Genomic DNA, 21,800 nt, shown 5'->3' on the forward strand with positions numbered 1-21,800 from the left:
GAAGGCGCAATGTAAAAAGAAAAAAAATATGTCGCTTTTGAGCCATACGTGGAACTAAAATATACTTTCTTGGTTTTTTGGCTAGGATCAAAGGGTAGTATCTGTTCTGCCTAAATATGGTAGAATTATATCGTGGGGGTTCCGTTTGCGCCAGGCGTTCATACAATGGAAATTTGTCACAGACTTCTATAAGAATATTGAAAATAAACCGTAATAACCAGATATATTCCAACACTGCATTAACCACATTACTTAGATAAATACGTTAACAGTTTTAACAAAAGAGCTACAATAATATCGCGGGGTCTCCATTCATGCTGAACATCCACAGAATGCCCAGCAGCAATTATTACATATGAAATATGTTGCTGTGGAATTTCCACATGTTCTGCTAATTTATTTTAATTCAATAGATGTGTTAACAAAAACACGCACATTGTTGACATTTGTTGAAATTTGCCATTCGCTCCTGAAATTGAATTGTTCTGCCCTTGCTGCGGGCTCTCCAAATTTTTAAACTGAAAACCCAAAAATTGGTTCCTTCCCAGTAGTGCACAAGTGTCTTGTTTTCCTTTACAATTTTACGACAAAGTAAAATTCTTGTACAAATTTTACGATTTAATAAGCAGACATTTTGAATTTACGGTTGCTTAAAGAAAACGAGAATGATTTTATAATCAATCGGATGAGGTGATTTGTTGATCACAATTTAATCCCATGTTCTGGTGTTTTCTGTTTTGCGTGCATTCAGGTTTCATCTTATAAACAAGACACATGCATTCAAAGCATAATTCGAAAAGTTGTCTCCTGATATATTACTCATCGTAGAAATGATTTGGAATATGGACTCCTGACAGAGCAATTTTCTACCTCTATAAAATCCAAATACGTCCAAGGATGGAGTACTGTGGCCATATTTAGGCAGGAGAAGCAGCTTATCCTGTCTTCACAGAGTTCAAAATAGAATTCGTAGCCTAGTAACGGAAGCCCTTTTATCTTCACTTCAAACTCCTTCCCACAGAAGAGATATTGCTTTATCGTTATTTTTATGGAAAATGCTCGCCTGAGTTCCAATCTATGGTTCCCCTAGCAACACTTTCACGAAAAACACTCATCTAGCTGAAAACATTATTAATAATTTTCCCACGCTTTATCTGTGCCTAAACATAAACGTAGATTCCATGAACAAAGCTTCTTTCTTAGAACTGAACGCCCGTGGAACTCTCTTCCGTTTTCCTGCTTTCCAGATGACTACAATATGGTTGTTTTCAAGTCCAACCTAAACGTTTTGGATGAGCTGTCTCATTAATTAATCCAATTTACCAAATTTCTATTACTAACGATTACTACGATATTGTCCCGTTGACTACCGTACACTTATTAACTCTTATCCTAGAGTGGCCTCTGGACCTTGATAAGTGGGGACTCCTTTGTAAAAAAAAAAAAAAAAATATGTTACTCATCGTTAGAATCAGTTGTTTGTTCCTCAACTCCTTGGTGTCAAATTTTGATTTATTAAAAAAAAACAAAAAAACTATCCAACATTTGGATCAGGCTAATCTGTTATAAAACCATTCAATATGTTACAGAATGAAGAATTATACAAAATCAGCACAAAAAAGAAACAATGCTTCATCCTTGGACATAAAAAAACCAATAAAAGCGATGTTTCGTTGATTTTATTCAAATTTCAGATATAAAAAAAAAGAAAACTGACTTTATATCAATAGCAAAAACACTTTTTCTTTTCTTTGAAAACCGCTCTAGACAATACATGAAGAATGAAAAATGGTTAGCGAAAAGACATGAGCAGCTTTAGTCTTGAAAATACCAAGATTACAGGTAGGGGAAAACAGTCAGCAGGAAGAGAGTTCCACAAAACTGTGGTTCTTGGAAAGAATCTGTTAGAATAGATTTATTATATTATACATGTTTGTATATACGAAACTAAACTAAGCTAAAAAGAAAAAAACAAGCAACAAAAAAAAAAAAAACGATTGATCATTTCGGTTATCATAACTAATTAATTGATTTGAATCAAAAACCATACATAATTCAATTCAGTTGGCTATTATAATCATGCTTATTAATCATTACAATTATAATTTTTAAAATCATACAATTCAAAAAGTATATTTATGTTTTGTTAAGTTTAAAAAACCTCCTGAAAACGCCTTTTTATCGTAATTGTAAATAATTAAATTTACTTAATCAAAGTAAGTCAGAATTACCTCCCTTGGAACAAATCTAACGAAATATTAACTTTGCTTATATTTATATATTTATTTATTTTGATGCGGTATCACAACAGCGAACTGATGGAAACCTCTAGACCAACGAGTCAAACAAGCTCGAACAAATATATATAAGGAACAAACCCAAATTATGTATTCATCGACGTTTCGTCTTTATGAAATTAAGAAAACAAAACACCAATACAAATATTTGAAAATATATTTTTGATATTTTCATGTTTTCTTTATTCTATTCATCCAGATGAAGTCTCGAAATGAAGACGAAACTTTTATGAACATATAACTTGGTTTGTTCCTTTCTTATATTTTATATATATATATATATATATATATATATATATATATATATATATATATATATATATATATATTTTATATATATATATATATATATATATATATATATATATATATATATATATATATACACTAGCAGACCGTAATGATGGTATTATTTGAAAAGTAGTGTAAGGATTTGGGTAAAAGAAAGTAGCAGAAGATTTATTTAAAAAGAAAAAATGAAAAAGCAACCATGACCTCTTCTTCCCATATCAAATGTGAACATCTTGTATCCAGTGTTGACCCCCCCCCCTCCGCATACACAGCTGACCCGGCAGCCACTACCAGCAACACATCCTCAGCAAGAACCTCCTTCTCTCTTTTACACACACACACACACACACACACACACACACACACACACACACACACACACACACACACACACACACACACACACCTACTATAACACGTAAATACACTGAAGACTTTGCTCTTTCTTTCTCCTTTAACCGGTCTCCTTCATCCCGATGACTACTAGCTATAAACAAAACTATTCTCTCCTCAACAAGCCCGCAATATATTAAATCTTTCTTTACACAAAACACTTCCACCTACTAACACGTTTCTCTCTTGTACACGCTACTAACGAAGATGACAAATAAAGTTGCTTTTGAATATGGAATGAAATCCATTTGGTTGTCTCTTATTCTATAGATGCCCGTCAAAGAATCGACAATTCTGACCAGAGAAAAATTACCCTCGAACTTAATCACTCCCAACCCATAGCACTAGCAACGTCACTTTTCTATAATAGTCGCAGGCCGCCATAATAGTATTTATTGAAAAGACTGAGACTAGCAACATTACCTTTCTTAGGTAAGATTATGGCTAGTTTTTAAATTTGTAAGGTTTTCTTTTATTAAATGATTACATTTTTATTCTCTCTCATAAACTATCAGACTTTTCAAAAATGAAAACTGGCTTCATTAAAACCAAAAACAAAATGATACAAAATGTCTCCATAGTAACAGTTCCACCACCGGAAACAATCACACGTGTTATGTCTTTATAACTGAAGCAAAGAAAAGCAATAAATCTTTAAGTGAGAGCATGTACATTTCAGCTGTTTGTTTTCTGACTGAAACCATGGCAACACAATTCATAGTCGATAAATCAAAAAAAAAAAAAAAAAAAAGAAGAAATTTGACAGCTTTTGTCATGTCATAAATGGGTTTTGCAGCAGACATTGTTCATAAATATGTGGGAAAACTGAGTCAATTATTTTTTCCTCCAGTTGCAACAGATGTTAATTGAAGCACACAAATTTATTACCTTTGTGAGATATGTCGATATTAACCGAATTTGGGAAGCGACTTTCCGCTAAGAATCATAAAAGGTAATTTTATATCGTTAAGGATAGTTTTTTTGTTTCTTCACACCTTATGAATTGCGATATTCTAAACACAGCTATTGCTGCTGAAGGTGTGCAAAGACTTTAAAGTTTGTTCACGTGGATAACTACTTAACACTTTGGCCTATATCACTAAGAGTTTAGAATAGTAATAAAAATGGAATTTTAATTTATGCCCAATTTATTGTAATCTATATATTAATACGATAGCGTGTGTGTTATTTTGTGCGCCACACTTACATCGTTTTTTCCCGAATGACTGTCGCTTAATTGTTATTGCCTTCCATTTATTGTAATAAATAATAATGAGTTCTTCATAAGTTTTGGTTTCGGTTTCGATTATAACTGATGGCACTCAAATCATCTATTTTTCTTTATAAATAATTTACCAAGAATTCTTTATAAGTGTTGATTTCGGTTTCGATTATTGCTGAAGGAACTCAAGTTATATATATACATATATTTCTTCTTCATAAGTTTTGGTTTTGGTTTCAATTCAAGCTGATACACCCAAGTCTTATGGATATATATATATATATATATATATATATATATATATATATATATATATATTATTTTGAAATCACAACTTTATAATATATAAGGATCGATAGAAAATTGACTCTATAATAATATATACGAAATCTGCATAAAGTAAAGTATCATATTTAAGCGTATTTTATGACCGGGTTACACTGGGCGTCCCTACTAGCTTAGATATATATTTTGCAGTTTTAACAAAAGAGCTACAATAATATCAGGCCAAGATCAAAGTGTAGTATCTGTTCTTCAGATGCTGCACTTCCATTTCTTGTTCTCTTTCGGTGGAGGAGCAGTCCTTCACGACTGAGACAATTTTTTATTTTTGTACCTTTTCTCCACATTAAAAAACGACCCTGGTGTCTAACTCTGTCCCGTGGGGATGCATTGTAAATAGGTACAATAATATCAGGCTGTCTCCATTTATGCTGAACATCCACAGAATGCCAACATCAATATATTTGTAGCAGTCGACACTCATTACATCACAGGCAGAAGCTAATTCTCTCGACTCAAGTTTTGAAATCCATTTCCCCTGGTTTGTCCAATCACAAGCCAGCTCTCTATCATGTGACAGAGTATATAAAAGGCGAAATCTGAAACTGTCAACCCTCTTTCATTCTGACCCTGCCGGGCAGCAGACTTCGCTTGGGGCTTTGGGGCTGAACGTGAGTACTACAAGCTAACAATGGCTCCTTTCAGACTCCTATTTGTTTCCACGTGCGGTACCCAAACAAAAATTCTTTATCATGCTAAAGAACATACAGCGAATCACACACACACTCGCACGCACGCACACACGCACACACACACACACACACACACACACACACACACACACACACACACACACACACACACAATCACCCATGACAACACGTGAACACACTTAATACCTTTGCCGTTTCTTTCTCCTTTAATCGGTTTCTTTCGTCCCGACGACTACTAGCTATAAACACGTGTGGATTGAGCTGTTCTCTCCTCAACAAGCCGGCAATATAAACCACGAAATCTGAAACTATTGTCACACCTCTCTTGAATCAGCACTGCTTGAGTCCAGTGGCAAGGAAAGGTTCAGGACGACTGGAAACAATGCCGAGATAAGCGGAGAAGACATACAGCATCTGGAAGTCCCAAATGGTCACCCATCTAATATTGGCCAGGCTCATTGTGGCTTAACTTCGGTGATGTGACAGGAACACTCGCATTAAGTTTGTAACAAGCAAACATCTTCCATTGTGTCACAGTGTAAATATGACGTCAAGAATAATTGAAGAAAAATAAAACGTTTAGATATCATTAAAATGACTACCTTTTTGCATGGATTTCATTAGTCGATGGATTTTTAGGTTTTATTGATATTTTTGTAAAAATTGAAATGATTTATTTATGCATGATTTTACTTAGATTTATTTATATATTTTTTATATGATTTTATTTTTATTTATTTATTTATTTTTGATGTATCTGAATCAGTAAAGAAAAAAAATGATATTCAGTAATAAATATAATTGCTAATTAGCTAATTATTAGAGTTCATAAAAAATTGTTTCAAATTAATTCCAGTCAACAGCCAAAGATTTGAGCTTTTCTTTCTTTTTACCTTGCACTCATCTGAATTCCAATGAACTTTACAATAATCATGAGTTATCTCCCTCTAATGTATTTGAAACACATATTTGCACATTTATAACATTAATTAAAAACGGCTTAAGATTGAACTAATAAAAAATTTAACTAACAGAACAGAGAAACGATGGCTAAATGGTTAATGACATGGACTAACAGCATCGATGTACAGAGCTCAAATCCCGTTTGTTCAACAGAAATACTTTCATTTACAATGTTAGCAACTTTCATGCGGTTCAATCACTACTTGGTATCTTTTAACTAGAATTCTAACTATTAGGCTGGTGCAAAAGTTTTTGCCGATTTCGAATTTCATCTATTATATAAATCTCACCTGTCTGTTTAAATGTATGTATGTATGAATGTATGTATGTTTGTATACCTGCCTAAAACTTTCGACAGAGGCCACGGATTTTCACGAGATTGGTAGCATTTTGAAATTCGACCCTTCAAACCACAAATATAAAAAATTTAACCAAAAACATTAATTCCTTCACTCCCAACTGTGCCCTTTTGTACAGGGAGGGTCGATTTTTTTGTTGACATTTTTGGCAAGTCATTTAACCCTCGTGTTCGCAACGTCGCTTAAAAGGCGTTATTTCGACCGCCTGTGACGTCACAACCAAGGTAGGCACATCGGTAAGAGTTTGTTTTCTTCACCTCTTTTTCCTCTGGCATGTTATGGGTTCGAGTCTGCTTACTACTCCTATTTCTTTTTGCTTAACCAACACCCTTACACACACCTCCACTTTCTTTTCTGTCTTTGCATCATGGGTTTGAGCCTGCCTGCCTACTACAATTTTTTTTTTTTTTTGCTCAACACACACCTCCAAGCACCCGGGCAACGCTGGGCACAAAGGCTAGACTTAAAAATAAAAAAAACTGTGTTTTTGAAAATTTGTATATTTATAACAATAACAGTCTTTTGCTTGCTATAACTTGATTCCATCTGTCGACAGGCTTATAAATGCCTCACCTATAAAATTCTTTCAGTTTTGATTTGAAATTTGAATTGAACTCATGTTCAACGACACCTCGTGATTTTAACCTAAAGTCATGTAAATGCTTTTATAATTCTCAGAATAATCTGAAGGAGCTAGGTCAGAAGATTATGCAGGATGGGGCAAAATTTCTCAATATAGATTTCTTTGGTCAGTCGTGTTGTGTGGAGACGGGCATCATCATGATGGAAGATGGTTTCTTTTTTCTATTTTTTATTGCATTTTTACCCCAAACAAGGCACAGTGCCACATTGATGTAGGGGCTATTATCTGGGACATAATTTTCAGGGGTATTATGTAGGGAATTGAGTAGCAAGATGTCTGTTTACATTACATTTGAACTTCTGCATGCCAGTACAGTCAAGGAAGCAGGAATCCGGAAGGGAATTCCAAAGTCTAGCAGTTCTAGGGAAGAAACAATTAGAGTAACATTTTTGGGGATTTCTACTGTGTATGTGTGTAATTTTGCTGCTTGTCGGGTTTGTCGGGTTTGTCGGGGGGGGGGGGGTATTTACATCAAGGAGGTACAAGGGTTTATAGTTCATTGGAGCCCCTATCAGGAAAGTCCTTGTAAAACAGGCAGAGGGATGCAACATTTCCTTGATGGGACAGTGGTTGAAGCGTAGCTGATAGAATGGGACCTATTAGGTTGACAACTCTCTTTTGAACCCTGTCTAAGAGTGAGATACTAGTAGCAGATGCACCAGTCCAAATGTGGCAACAATACTCCATACATGGGTGAATGATGGTCTTGTAGAGGTACAGGATACTCTCAGGCACAAATAACTTTCTAGCATGGTAAAGAGAGCCCACCTTTTTTGCAGCAACCTTGGCAATGCCCTCAATGTATCTATTCCAATTCATGTTTCCCATGAACGTTTAGCCGAATTCAGCTCAATCAGCACCAACCATTACCAATCATGATGGGGGTGTCTCACCATTCACCTAACATCCTTATACTCGAGTGTCCTTTTGGACTTGATAAGTGGTGACATGTTAATAAAACAAAAAAACTGGTTAAAATTTTTCAATAAATACTTGTGTGTTAAAAGATTTAAAGTTTTGAAATCTATTTACATCCAATCTATATATTTATAAAAGTAAAAATGTGTGAGAGGACATTTCTCAACATATATACTAAATGCATTTTTGATCTACTGACTTGAAATTTGGTATATAGGGTTTTCAGACATGTGGAAAACATATTAATCGGTTTTCATCTGGAAAAAGGCCTGCTAAGGGGTAAAAATTGAAAAGATCGTACGTGGGGGGGCGGTCATTGGATTTTTATCTGTTTGTCAACTGTTTCACACATGCACAAATCCAATTGCGAATTCCTTAGGACCGCTATCCAATCATGGTTGACTGAACACGAGCATTCTATCACAGTGAAGTAAATAAAGGGTTCTGTTTGAAATGCAGGCCAAATTCTTGAGTTCGACAGAAACATTCCCGAGTTCGACAAGAATGAGTATGCGTGACTCGTTCACATAATAGATTACTTATGTTAAGAATAAGTTGGTTTGAAAACACTTTTTAAAAATCGTGTCAAGCTGGTCTAATTGTTATCATACTTGACTCAGTCTTTAGATTTTGGTTTTGATCTCAGCTCGAGTATTTTTTTTACTTACAGGAAGTGAACTGTTTAGAAAAAACATAATACTTGCATGCATATGTGTCAGTCAAAGGCCGTAAATGACAAAGTTCTCTCTGATTCTCTCTCCTCTGATCTCGAGTGCGTAGTACAGTGGGGGAAGATGTTTGCTGGTTACTTTTAATGCATCTAAAACCAAGCTCCTATCTTTACACCATCAATACTCTGATCCTCATCTGGCATCAATTGAAATGGATGACTCTCGTCTAGGAGAATCTCCATGTTTTGATAAGCTTCTGGGTTTGACCTTTACTCCTGATCTGAAATGGAACACGTACATCAAATCTGTTGCCAAGGTCGCTGGAAAAATAGTAGGATCCTTCTACCGCTCCAGAAGATATCTCACTGCTGATGCAATTCTCTCTCTTTATAAAAGCCAAGTATGTCCAAGGATGGAGTACTGTTGCCACATCTGGGCAGAAGCTGCTAAAAATAGCCTATCCTGCCTTGACAGAGTACAAAATAGGCTTTGTGGCTTAGTGGGGGATGCCCTTTTTTCTTCCTTGCAACCTCTCCCCACAGGAGAGACGTTGCGAGCCTGTCTTTGTTTTATCATTACTTCCATGGCAAGTACTCGTCTGAGCTCCAATCCCTGGTCCCCCCTCACCAATCTTTCATGAAAAACACCCATCTTGCTGAAACCACTGTCAATAATTTTCCTCACTCTTTATCTGTGCCAAAACCAAAACGTAGATTCCATGAACAAAACTTCTTTCTTAGAAGTGTTTGCCTGTGGAACTCTGTTCAATTTGCCTGTTTCCCACCTGACTACAACCTGGATGTCTTCAAGTCCAACATAAACAAATTCCTGATGAACTGCCCCCTTAAGTAAGACACTTTATCAAATCTCCAATACTAAGGTACTGTACACACAATAACCCTTATCCCCGAGTGGCTTCCAGGCCTTGATAAGTGGTGACCACCTTGTTAAAAAAAAAAAAGAAGTTTCTTTCCATTTTTTATTTCATTTTTTTTTTTAAAGGAATTGAACGTTACGTTTAATAGCTACGGTATTTCTGTTTATACTAAATAAGCATTCTGCATTAATTTAAATATAATATTTATGCATATTTTACGACCGGGCAATGCCAAGTAGTCTGCGAGTAATTTTATTAATTGCTCATGGAATCTACGTTTGGATTTAGGCATAGATAAAGAGTGGGGAAAATTATTGACAGTAGTTTCAGCCAGACGGGTGTTTCTCGTGAAAGATTGGCGAGGGGGGATTGGAGCTCAGACGAGCACCTGCCATGGAAAAAAGATAAAACAAAGACAGGCTCGCAACGTCTCTCCTGTGGAAGAGAGGTTGCAGGGAAGAGAAAAGGGCATCCCCCACTAAACCACGAAGTCTATTTTGTACTCTGTCAAGGCAGGATAGGCTGTTTTAGCAGCTCCTGCCCAGATGTGGCAGCAGTACTCCATCCTTGGACGTACTTGGCTTTTATACAGATAGAGAATTGCATTAGTAGTGAGATATCTTCTGGAGCGGTAGAAGGATCCCACCATTTTCCCAGCGTCCCTGGCAACAGATTTGATGTACGTGTTCCATTTCAGATCAGGAGTAAAGGTCAAACCCAGAAGCTTGTCAAAACATGGAGCCTCCCCAAGACGAGAGCCATCCATTTCAATTGATGCCAGATGAGGATCAGAGCGTTGATGATGTAAAGATAGAAGCTTTGTTTTGGATGAATTAAAAGTAACCAGCCACCTCTTCCCCCATTGTACCATGTGCTCAAGATCAGATGAGAGAGAATCAGAGAGAACTTTGTCATTTACGGCCTTTGATGTGTTGCCATAGATGGTCGTGTCATCAGCATAGATGTCAAGGAATGATTTAAGTATGTGTTTTGGAAGATCATTGATGTAGATCAGGAAGAGAGTTGGACCCAGGATCGACCCCTGAGGGACTCCAGCATTAATACTGTGGGCCTCTGATTTCTTCCCATCAACCACTACTCTCATGAACCTACTGGAGAGAAATGATTTAATGATTGAGAAAACATTTCCAGTAATACCGTAGCTTGAAATCTTGTGAAGTAGGCCCTTATGCCATACCTTGTCAAAGGCCTTTGATATGTCAAGAGCAATTGCCCTGGAAAGGAACCCTTTGTCAAGAGATTCACTAATCCTATGTGATATAACCGTTAGTACATCTGCTGTAGATCTTGCAGAGCGGAAACCATATTGCATGTCACTAAGAAGGTTGTTTCTGTTGAGGTGATTGACTACTTCTTTATTTAATATGGATTCCAACAACTTACTCATGACACACAGGAGACTTATAGGTCTGTATTGAGAGGGAGATGACTTTTCACCTGAATTCTTAAATACAGGGCAAACTGATGAGGTCTTCCAGGGAGTCGGAAAGCACTTCTCCTTAAGGCAGCGCTTAAATAGTTTCGTAAGTATGGGAGCAAGTTCTGGTTGAAGCTTTTTTAACACTATAATTGGGATGCCATCAGGGCCAGTTGCTTTACTGGAATCTAGGTTCTTGATTAGCTTGGCGACCTCATGCATGGATATTTGTATGTTACCTAGCTTGTTCTGTGTTATAGGAGGAAATATGGGGAGTTGATGGCCTTCGTCGCATAGGGTGGAATTAGCTGCAAAGTTCTTTGCAAATAGTTTGGCCTTGTCTGACGCTGACGAGATGACCTCTGGTCCATTGATAATGGTTGGGATAGAACGCACACTTCTGTTCAGGATCCTATTTGTTATTTGCCAAACCTGGTGGGAACCAAGCCACTGATCAGCTACTTTGGATTTAACAGACTGAACATATAGCTCTCTTGCATTTTTTATTACTCTTTTGCAGTGGTTGCTGGCAGTCCTGAAAGCAGCTTTAGTCTCAGTGCATCTATTATGTTGGTAGTTATGGAAAAAGTGATTTCTGTGCATGATACCAGCAGCACATTCTGGGGAGAACCATGGCTGGCTGTTAGGTTTTTGTTGGAATTTTTTAGATGGTATGAATCGGTCTATGCCTACAATTAACCATTCGGTCAGATCTGATACTACAGAGGACACTTCCTTTTTAAACATGGAATGCAGAGGTAAATCAGATATGAATGTATGGAAGCTATCCCAGTCAGCCATAGAGTATTGGTATACAGTACGGTGGAGGGGTACATCTGGGGACTTATTACATTTCATTTTTATCTTAACTGATACGACGGAGTGGTCGGACGATCCTAGAGGAGAATGAATGAAACATGAACATAGCTCAGGGGAAGTTGAGAGAAAAAGATCTAGGAGGCTTGCATATTGACCAGTTGTATCGGGCACATGGGTGGGTTCGCGAACAATCTGAGTGAGGTCATAAGCAATGGCAAAATCATGACAATACTTCCCCTCATCATCTGTCTTATTTGAATGGGTCAGCCATTCCACGTTATGGACGTTGAAGTCACCACAGATGTGGATGTTAGCCAAGGGATGTGCAGACAGAATGTGGTCTATTTTCTTATATATACTCTTAAAGATAGTAACTCTGCTGTTATGGGGCTGATAGAGTGCAAATATAAATGCAGTGGTGTAAGCAAGTGCAACCCAGAAGCACATATAGGGTAAATTAGGATCTTCTCTAGAGAAGCCATGAGAAGCCATCCTTAATATAGGCACATATTCCATGCCCATGGAGATCTTGGGGGTCAGATTTAGCTGTTAAGTTAGAGTATCCGTTAATTATGAACCGATCTAGGGAAGTGGTCGGCCCTATTCCAGTTTCGCTTAGAAAGAATATGTCCGGGTTCGTCTCCTGTAATTGTGTTTCAACCTCTGGAAGGTTGGAACGTAGACCCCTGATGTAGAAGGAGGCATGGTAGTAGGGGTCTACGTTGGAGGATGGGGTTCTAGGTTTATTCATGTTTTTTTTTCTGGAGATATTTCATGTTGAGGTTTTGGGATTTGAGGAACAGGTCGGCATATTTGGTTAGACCAGGATAGAGAGGGAAAGTAAGAGAGAAAAAGACAGGAAAATTTTTTTTTTTTTTGTAGCACATGAAAAGGTAAAGCCGTAACAATTACCCACTAGTATGGCATCGAGAGGCTCCACCAGAGACTACTGCATGGTCCAGAATCCATTCACCAAATGGCAATACAGCAGTCCCAGTACTTTGCACCTGCTGATAGAACAGCCTCCTTAGTGGTTAATCCAAGGTTCGGGTCCCTGACTATCAGGCGGATAACGTCAGCCCAGACAAAACGTTTACTTCCAGCACCCTTACTAGTGACATGGCCACAAGGATAGACATAGAGACAGAAAAATTTCCGACATCTCAAGCTACTGTTCACGAAGTACTACCGACCTTTAAAGCAGCTTTTTTTTCACCCTTTGTCAGAAAAATCACTCATTTGAATGAAGACTGAGGGACAAAAAAGGAGAAGCGAGAGTTACTGGAGCTGCCGATACCACATCCACTGTATTATCTACTCTCCATTAAAAAAAAAAAAAAAAAAAACGGGGAGGAGGGGAATGGGTACAAGGGACTTATTAATATCTACTTAAAGTCTGGTGCTAAATTATCAATTCAGGACACTGTTGATGATAATCTCTCCTCCCATATTAATGGGTGGATGTTTTTGGCGTTATCTATCTCGAGTTTGAATCATTGGAGCTTCACCTTATAATTAAAATCCAATAATGAACTTTTATCAATTTGTGAAGTCGGCTTAATATTTATTTACATTTGAGTTTAGATAATTATTCATGGTTTTAATTTGCGAGGTTCGTTTTTATAGGTGACTTTTTCTTTGCTAATGTCACTGTGCATTATATTTCGAATATAATTGAAAATAAGACTAACTATATTAGATGGTTTGATTGGCTAGCCAGGAAGCAAGCATTTTTAATATAAGGAAGGTTATAGTAATAGTATATATTAAGTATATTACTTAAATAAATTCCTAACTTTATCTACTGTAATAGAGAAAATAATTCCCGGCATTTTTGTTTTTTATCGCTAGTTTACTTCAATGTAGCATGAGTGAGCAGTGTTTTGCCTGTTTCAATAGTAGTCGCGAAGGGGGGTGACGAATAAGACAGGAAAGTAGAGACAAATAAATACATATACATAAATAAAACAAGAAAAACAAGTTTAAACAAGGTAACGTGAAATACATTTGTTAGGATGAATTTTAAAATACTTAACGTCTGTTTGCCATAATGGTTCAGCATCCGTTTTTTTGTTTTTTTGCCAACTGGCATATTGCCGTGTCTTTCTAGAGCGGAAGAAGATTTTTATTTCCGGATAACTTGTGCACGCGTGCCTATCTTTTTATAGAATAAAAGTTGTTACGTTCAAATGTGTAAATATGTTAATTTAAAAATTTTTTTTTTTAAATAAAGCATCTGCTATTAGTCTCTCACTCCTGGACAGAGTTTAAAAGAGAGTCGCTTACCGGATAGGTCCTGAACTTTGATATCTAAGCTTCAGCCATCGATGAAATATTGCATCCCTCTGCCTGTTCTACAAGTATTTTAATGGTGAATGCTCTGACCAACTTGGGCCCTCTCATCATAAATACTCTTGACAAACCCGACAAGCAGCTAAATCCTACCCCTACACAGTAGAAATCTCTAGGTGTAAGAAAACCTTCTACTCCAATAGTTTCTTCCTCAGAACTACTAGATTTTGGAACTCCTTTCCGGGATTCTGCTTTCCCAACTGTACTGACATGCAGAAGTTCAAGTGTAATGTGAACAAACATCTTGCTCCTCATCTCCTTTCATAACATCCCTTCAACTTATGTCCCTGATAGTAGCCCCCTACTTTAAAGTGGCACTCTGCCTTGTTTGGGGTGAAAACGAAAAAAAAAAAAATTCACTCTGTTTTAAATTAAGAAAAAAATGAAGATTTGTCATTTAGAAAATAAACTGGAGATTAAAAGTATACAGGTCACGAGTTGGCGACCATCAACAGATAACCCCACTCTATGTATGCCTTAATCACGACTGGCTTGCTTTCCAGCTGACTGCAATGTAGTCGTCTTCAAGTCCAATGTACACAAGTTCTTGTTGACTCCCCCCCCCTAAAAAATCCATTTCTACTCCATTTCCACCACTAACTATTAATACGCAATTATCCCTATGATCACCATACACTCATTAACTCTTATCCTCGAGTGGTCTTTGGGCCTGGGTAAGTGGTGACTCCCATTTGAAAAAAAAAAAACACACACACACACACACACACACACACACACACACACACACACACACACACACACACACACAAAAAAAAAAAAACGTTTAGAGATCTTCCTTTTATTACTAAGGGAAATAACTTTAGATTATGAGATAATTTCTCCTATAAGGGAGACACCTCTGGTCAATACGAATATACTTAAATGAACAAAACATTTTTTACTTTAAGATGGCAAAGTGTCATATCAAGGGAGATAACTTATCTCAACCTTTTTTTTTTTAGTAATCAGAACTACACAAAATAAAATGAAGATATGGGAGAAAATAGGGTAAATGTTTACTTTAAGGTCATAAATCGTGAATGAACCTAACGATTTACTGTGAAGGATCAGTTTCACATATAAATTAAATGTAAAAAGATATGCCGATTCTGGGCAACTTTTTTATGGCATTTAACCAAAATTCTTTTTTACTATTAACCTTGTCCAAATGGCAAACACTCTTCTGCCTCTCAAATTCTCGTAAAACCACACGCAATCGCCCATGGCAAATAACCAATGGAAATGCATTTTTGTTATTCTTTCTGTTGTTTATTTCGGTGGAAAAAATTTCTTTTAACTCGCCATAAAATGTTGAAAAAATAGATTGATATAATTTATCTCCCTTAGGTCGACATTGCGACGCTTCTTCGTTATAATGGCGAAATTTGAAATATTGAATTTCAAGTAAAACCAATATTATCTTCTATATTGTTATGTCGAATTTAGTGATATATCCAAAAATTACGAAAACTATCAGATAAAAAATTAATTATTAATTAAAATAGTGTTTGAAATAATTTTCAAGTTTATACATAATGAAACAACATCAAATCAGGGGAAGTAACTCAGGCTGTTTTGTTACAATTAATGCGAATGTCACGTGTACAAAATGTAATAATGCAGTAACATTCAATTAATTGCAACATGACAAATTGGTAGATAACATTGCTTTTAGTTAAAATTAGCATAAAAAGTAAGTATATACTATTAATTTTTAATGGAAATTCAATTTCTTGACTGTTGGATTTCGCTATTCTAACGAGATTTGCAAAAAAAAAAAAAAAGAAAAATTTCCCGGTCTTGTTTAAAATCCAATAAAAACGTCATCGCTATAAACAAATCAATAAATAAAATACAAAAATAAACAGAAATAATTGGGCACTTGTCCAGATTTTTCTCATACTAAAAACAAAAAAATATGACGAAAGGAACAAATCATATTCGAAAAATTGAGTAATTTGATAAAGTAGTTTAAGTTTTATAAAAAAAAAAAAAATAACTTTTAAGCGGTTAGAGGATTACAACATAAATTTTGCAAAGTTTGAATTATTGTTTTTTGAAATTGTTTCAAAATTGGCGGGCAAGACAGTCGCTCCCAAGTTGCACATAAATTTTGATGGTGGACCTGAATGAGCTTTCCCCCTGCCGTAAAATTAATTTCTTTTCACGTATTCTTATTTTTTTCTGTGATAACAGAGTTAACTTTCATATTAGCAGGAAAATTAAAAAAAAAAAAGATTATTTAATGACTTTTAACATTGGGGATCACTTTTACATTATAACATTCTATCAAATTGATACCCCACTTTTCGGTCAATCAGTAAAAACTCTCCTTATTAAGCTATTTTTGTAGTGTACAATAAAATGTAATAGAACGTTATAATTTAAAAGTGATCCTCCATGTTAAAAGTCATTATATAAACTTGGGAGATTTTCCCCCTGCTAATATGAAAGTTAAGTCTGTTATCAACGAAAATACTTTTATGTCGTGGGGAAAGCTTGTTCAGGTCCGCCATTTTGATTTTCTCATCTATTCCAGACACATACAAAGTTGAGTTTCTTTTTACTGCACTGACATTTATAAAAGCTTACTTTTTCTATGTAAAAATTATTAAAACGAACTTCTTAATATACTCAGTCATTGATATGTGAGTGACTTCATGAAGGTTAACTAATTTGCATATTACTTTGAAAAACGAACTTTCATTGATTAATTATTCATTTTTTTATGGTTTCTTATTGGATGATTGGTTTTATTTATCTATTATGCTCAGTTCTATTTTAGCATATTTTCTATGCATTTATGCTACATTTATGTAGCATTTAAGATGAAAAAATTCTAACACATGCACACACACATACATACATACATACATACATACATACATACATACATATATATATATATATAAATATATATATATATATATATTGTATTGGTAGTAATTATTAAGTGTGTCTACCAAAAGAGTGCTCAATGTTTAGACAGAGCCAAAATAAGTGAATTTAGTATACAAACAAATGGCTACACATAAGCATACATGTTTCAGCGAAAATCCAGTAAGGGAATCGCTTCGTCAGGCCAAGGACATCTCTGGCTGTTTCAACTCAAACATTGCCAATTTATAACTAGGACTACATCATATTTAAGTGTAAAGGGGGAGACAGGACCTAAAGAGAAAGTATATACATTAAAATGTGATCATCCATTATGTTAATTATATTAATTTATTTATTATTTTATTTTATTTATAGTGCGTAATGAGTTTCAAGTAGAGTTTCAATATTATCAGTAAATTCCTAGTTCAGTAGGTAAGTTGTGTAGAATAGGAACCCCAGATTTAAAAAAAGGGAACGGCTGTATTTAACTGTAATATGTACATAAATATAATTATTTATTAACATTAATATTAATCGGTTAAAATATATAGTTATGTGAATAATTCATTAGGCCACTAACGTTTAAAATAAAATAAATAGTATACGTTTTTTGAAAAAAGTTTACGATATATATATATATATATATATATATATATATATATATATATATATATATATATATGTATTCATTACATCGTAAACTTTTTTCAAAAAACGTATACTATTTATTTTATTTTAAACGTTAGTGGCCTAATGAATTATTCACATAACTATATATTTTAACCGATTAATATTAATGTTAATAAATAATTATATTTATGTACATATTACAGTTAAATACAGCCGTTCCCTTTTTTTAAATCTGGGGTTCCTATTCTACACAACTTACCTACTGAACTAGGAATTTACTGATAATATTGAAACTCTACTTGAAACTCAAAACGCACTATAAATAAAATAAAATAAAATAATAAATAAATTAATATAATTAACATAATGGATGATCACATTTTAATGTATATACGTTCTCTTTAGGTCCTTTCTCTCCCTTTACACTTAAATATGATGTAGTCCTAGTTATAAATTGGCAATGTTTGAGTTGAAACAGCCAGAGATGTCCTTGGCCTGACGAAGCGATTCCCTTACTGGGTTTTCGCTGAAACATGTATGCTTATGTGTAGCCATTTGTTTGTATACTAAATTCACTTATATATATATATATATATATATATATATATATATATATATATATATATATATATATATATATACCAACTTGAAACTTAATATATAGGGGATTTGGACCTGTGGAACAAATTTGATTTGGTTTTTAGCTGATAAAAATAGCTGCTAAGAGTTCAAAATTGAAAAAAAAAATTGAACTTGGCAGGCATAAGTTGACTTAAAGTGCTCTTGTACACATGCACAAATATACATTTATACGTTGCAGTCAGTTAAATTTTAACGTTCTTTCACCCATCTGCTGTTAGCTCAAATGGTGATAACCAAGGCTGGAGCGCTAAATGTTTTGGTTTCGATTCTAGATGATGGCATCCAAGTAATTTTTGTGTAAAACTTTTGAAATCACTACTATATTGATGCCTCCGTTCAGTCTCGAAAGACAAAAGGATACCCCCTGTAGGGGCAGCTGCACGTGTAATTGTGAGGCAAGGGTTGTGCAATCTACAAACACATCTCTCCTGAATCGGCATTGTTCGAGTCCAATGGGAAGGAGAAGTCCACGACGACTGAAAACACTGCTGAGATAAGCGGAGAGCACATACAGCACCTGGAACTCCCAAATGGTCACCCATTTAGTACTGACCAGGTTCAACGTTGCTTAACTTTGATGATCCAGCGGGAACTTGTGTGTCAAATGTGATTATACTGTACCACTATACTGAGTACAATATAATAATCCATAGAGTATTGGCTCTATAATTATTATATATGAAATTTGCATGAATTCGAATATCATTTGTAAGTATATTTTTATGACTGGATCAGGCTGGTAGGCCATGCTAGGAGGCCACTACTATATATTGGGTACAATATAATAATAGAGAATTGTTTCTATAATAGTAAATACAAAATCTACACAAAATAAAATATCATATTTAAGCATATTTTTTGGGCCAGACAACGTCAATGCCTGTTAGTTTAAAAATAAAACTACTTGATTAACTTATATGACTTTTTGGAATATGATATTTTCGTTTCATCACAGGAATGTATGTTATACAGATATTTCTTTATTTTTGTTTTTCTTAATTTACAGGAGGAATTCTGTGCAAGAAGTAAACAATGATTTACCACGTTTTAGGAAAATTAGCTCAGTGTTCCAACGTGAGTGTTTTCTTGTAATGAATGTTCATTATACAAACTTAAATAAAAATTTTGTGAGAACAGCATGAAGTTTAAGATTACTGATTAGAGTGTCACACGTGTCTTGAATGTGGTTATTTTTTGAGAGGAAAACAGTTATTAAACCATGTAAGTAAAATGCATGTGTGTGTGTGTGTGTGTCCATCACATAAGAAAACAGTAGTTCGGAAAAGCATTTTTAAAAAAGATTAAAATTCCCATTTAATGTGGTGATTTTCCACGATGGGTGTTGAAGAAAAAAACTGGTTTGATTTTGTCTGTGGTGCATGTAAAGTCCAGACGGGGGATTTTAACGTCTCCATTTTGACAGAGTTTCATTGACACATGTCGAGCTGGAGAAATCTTAAGTTAGACTGATTTGATTTTCACAAGCGAATCTTCATATAGAGACGTTCTGGAATGTTCCAGTCAGTTTGCTGTATAACTATGAACGAAACGCAATGTAATTCTTTAATTAATATGTGTGCAGGTGGCCAAATCATGACGTTGTACCTGCGCATTCTGATACTCGTGGGCATTGAAACGGTGATTGTTACGAAAATGTCTCTGCTGAAGATTTGTTCCGGCCATATGTAACGGTTGCTAGAAAGTATTTATCTTAGTAATCTGGTTAATGTAGTGTTAGAATATATCTGGTTATTACGATTTATCTCCAATATCTTTATAGAAGTTTGTGACATATTTCCATTGTATGGACGCCCGGCATGAGTGGAAACCATCTTTGGACGGATATATAGTACCCTTGGATCCCAGCCAGAAGACCAAGAAATATATTTTAGTTTCATGTACAGCCCAAAAGCAACATTACGTTTTTGTTTTAATTTCTTTTTTTTTTTTACATTGGGTATTTGGTGATTGGGAAATGTTATTTATTAAAAAGGAGGATAGAATGGGATAAGTAGGGCTATGACAACAGCATATTCTTTTCATTATTTTGACTCTCGAAGTATATATCCGACACAATTAGGCACAATTAATAAACCGAGAATCGCATCACTCTACATAAAAACATATAAGATATCAATGGATAGATACGTGAGAATCAAAACAAGGAAAAGAATATGCTGTTGTCATAGCCCTAGTGATAAGATACTACGTACATTGAAGTAGCATATCTATATACTAATAATTTAATGTTTATTCTATGATGTCACCTTATATCCTCCTTTTTAATAAATAGGATCTCCCGATCGAATAATTTATAATTTGGAAACCGTGACACACGTACATACGTTAAAGGTACTAGCGTGTTGATATATAGATTATTAATAAAAACGACACTATATGATTTATATGTGGCAACATTTTAGGTAAGAAATAAAATAAAATTAATAAGACCTCTACAGTGTTGCTGAAACTATTTCTTCCAGAAGCTCTCGCCAACATTCCCATCCCCACTTCATTAGAGCTCTCGAACTTTGGAAATGCCGACCTAATTAACAATATTTAACCTGTAAATTTTTTTTTTAAAAACAAACTTATTTAATACGTTTTAAACAACCAGTGCAAGGGAGATAACTAATGCAATCATGAATAATCCTTCCAGTGAATTTATTAACTAATTAATTAGCTGTAGGAACTTGTAGTCTTAAACGGTGAAATTCTTGCACCTTTTAGCATAATATTAACGAATAAACCAAGCGTTGCTCGGGAGTAATAATTTCCAAGTTGAAACTTGAGGCAATTTTTCATCCTATGTTATGAATTTATTTTTTAAGTTAATAAATTTTTTTAAGGCAAAAATGTGCACGTGCTTGCGCATACAACAATGGCCATCACTTATAACATAAAGAATTACATTGCTTAATATCCGGAAAACTACTTATTTGCGGAAAATTTAAGTACGATATTCGTTTTCTGCAAACCTGAAAGCCTATACAAAACAAGTTTTTTAAGGTAGGTTTTGTGTTGGTCTACTGGGCCACAATTACTCATTTTACATTGACCAACCCTTCAACAAAAAAGGTAGCCAAAAAATGGGTGTTCTTCGTTTTCAGCACCCCCGAAAACATTAATGGTAATTTTAAAAGATTTTTTGAGGGTGGAAAGATGCTGCACTTTTACTGTTATTTGTTATTTTTTGTGTAGTTACCGTGGTTGAAAACATGTATCCACGTGCAATTGTGTCCTTTTTTTTTGGTATTCATGCGCTCATGCGGTTGTGGTGGGGGAGATATTGACCACATGACAGTTTTCCGGTTTTGGTGGGGAAGGGACCCATGCAAAACAGCTACAAAATGAGTTATCTGTTAGAAAATATGCCTTAGAAACTGGTATTAAAAACAACAGAATTGTAA

The 21,800-nt window shown here is 35.0% G+C and overlaps 1 long non-coding RNA gene across 1 annotated transcript in view; it reads left to right on the plus strand.

The window, feature by feature from the left end:
* The first annotated feature begins 3,014 nt into the window (after positions 1-3,014).
* Positions 3,015-21,800, plus strand: part of LOC145295881 (uncharacterized) — a 44,917-nt gene continuing 26,131 nt past the window's right edge. Inside the window, exon 1 of the long non-coding RNA XR_013869901.1 lies at positions 3,015-3,933. This is a non-coding gene — a long non-coding RNA (uncharacterized LOC145295881). The remainder of the gene's footprint in view (positions 3,934-21,800) is intronic.

Source organism: Euprymna scolopes, chromosome 16 (assembly GCF_053919585.1).
Source record: "Euprymna scolopes isolate OS-2025 chromosome 16, ASM5391958v1, whole genome shotgun sequence".
NCBI lineage: Eukaryota > Metazoa > Mollusca > Cephalopoda > Sepiida > Sepiolidae > Euprymna > Euprymna scolopes.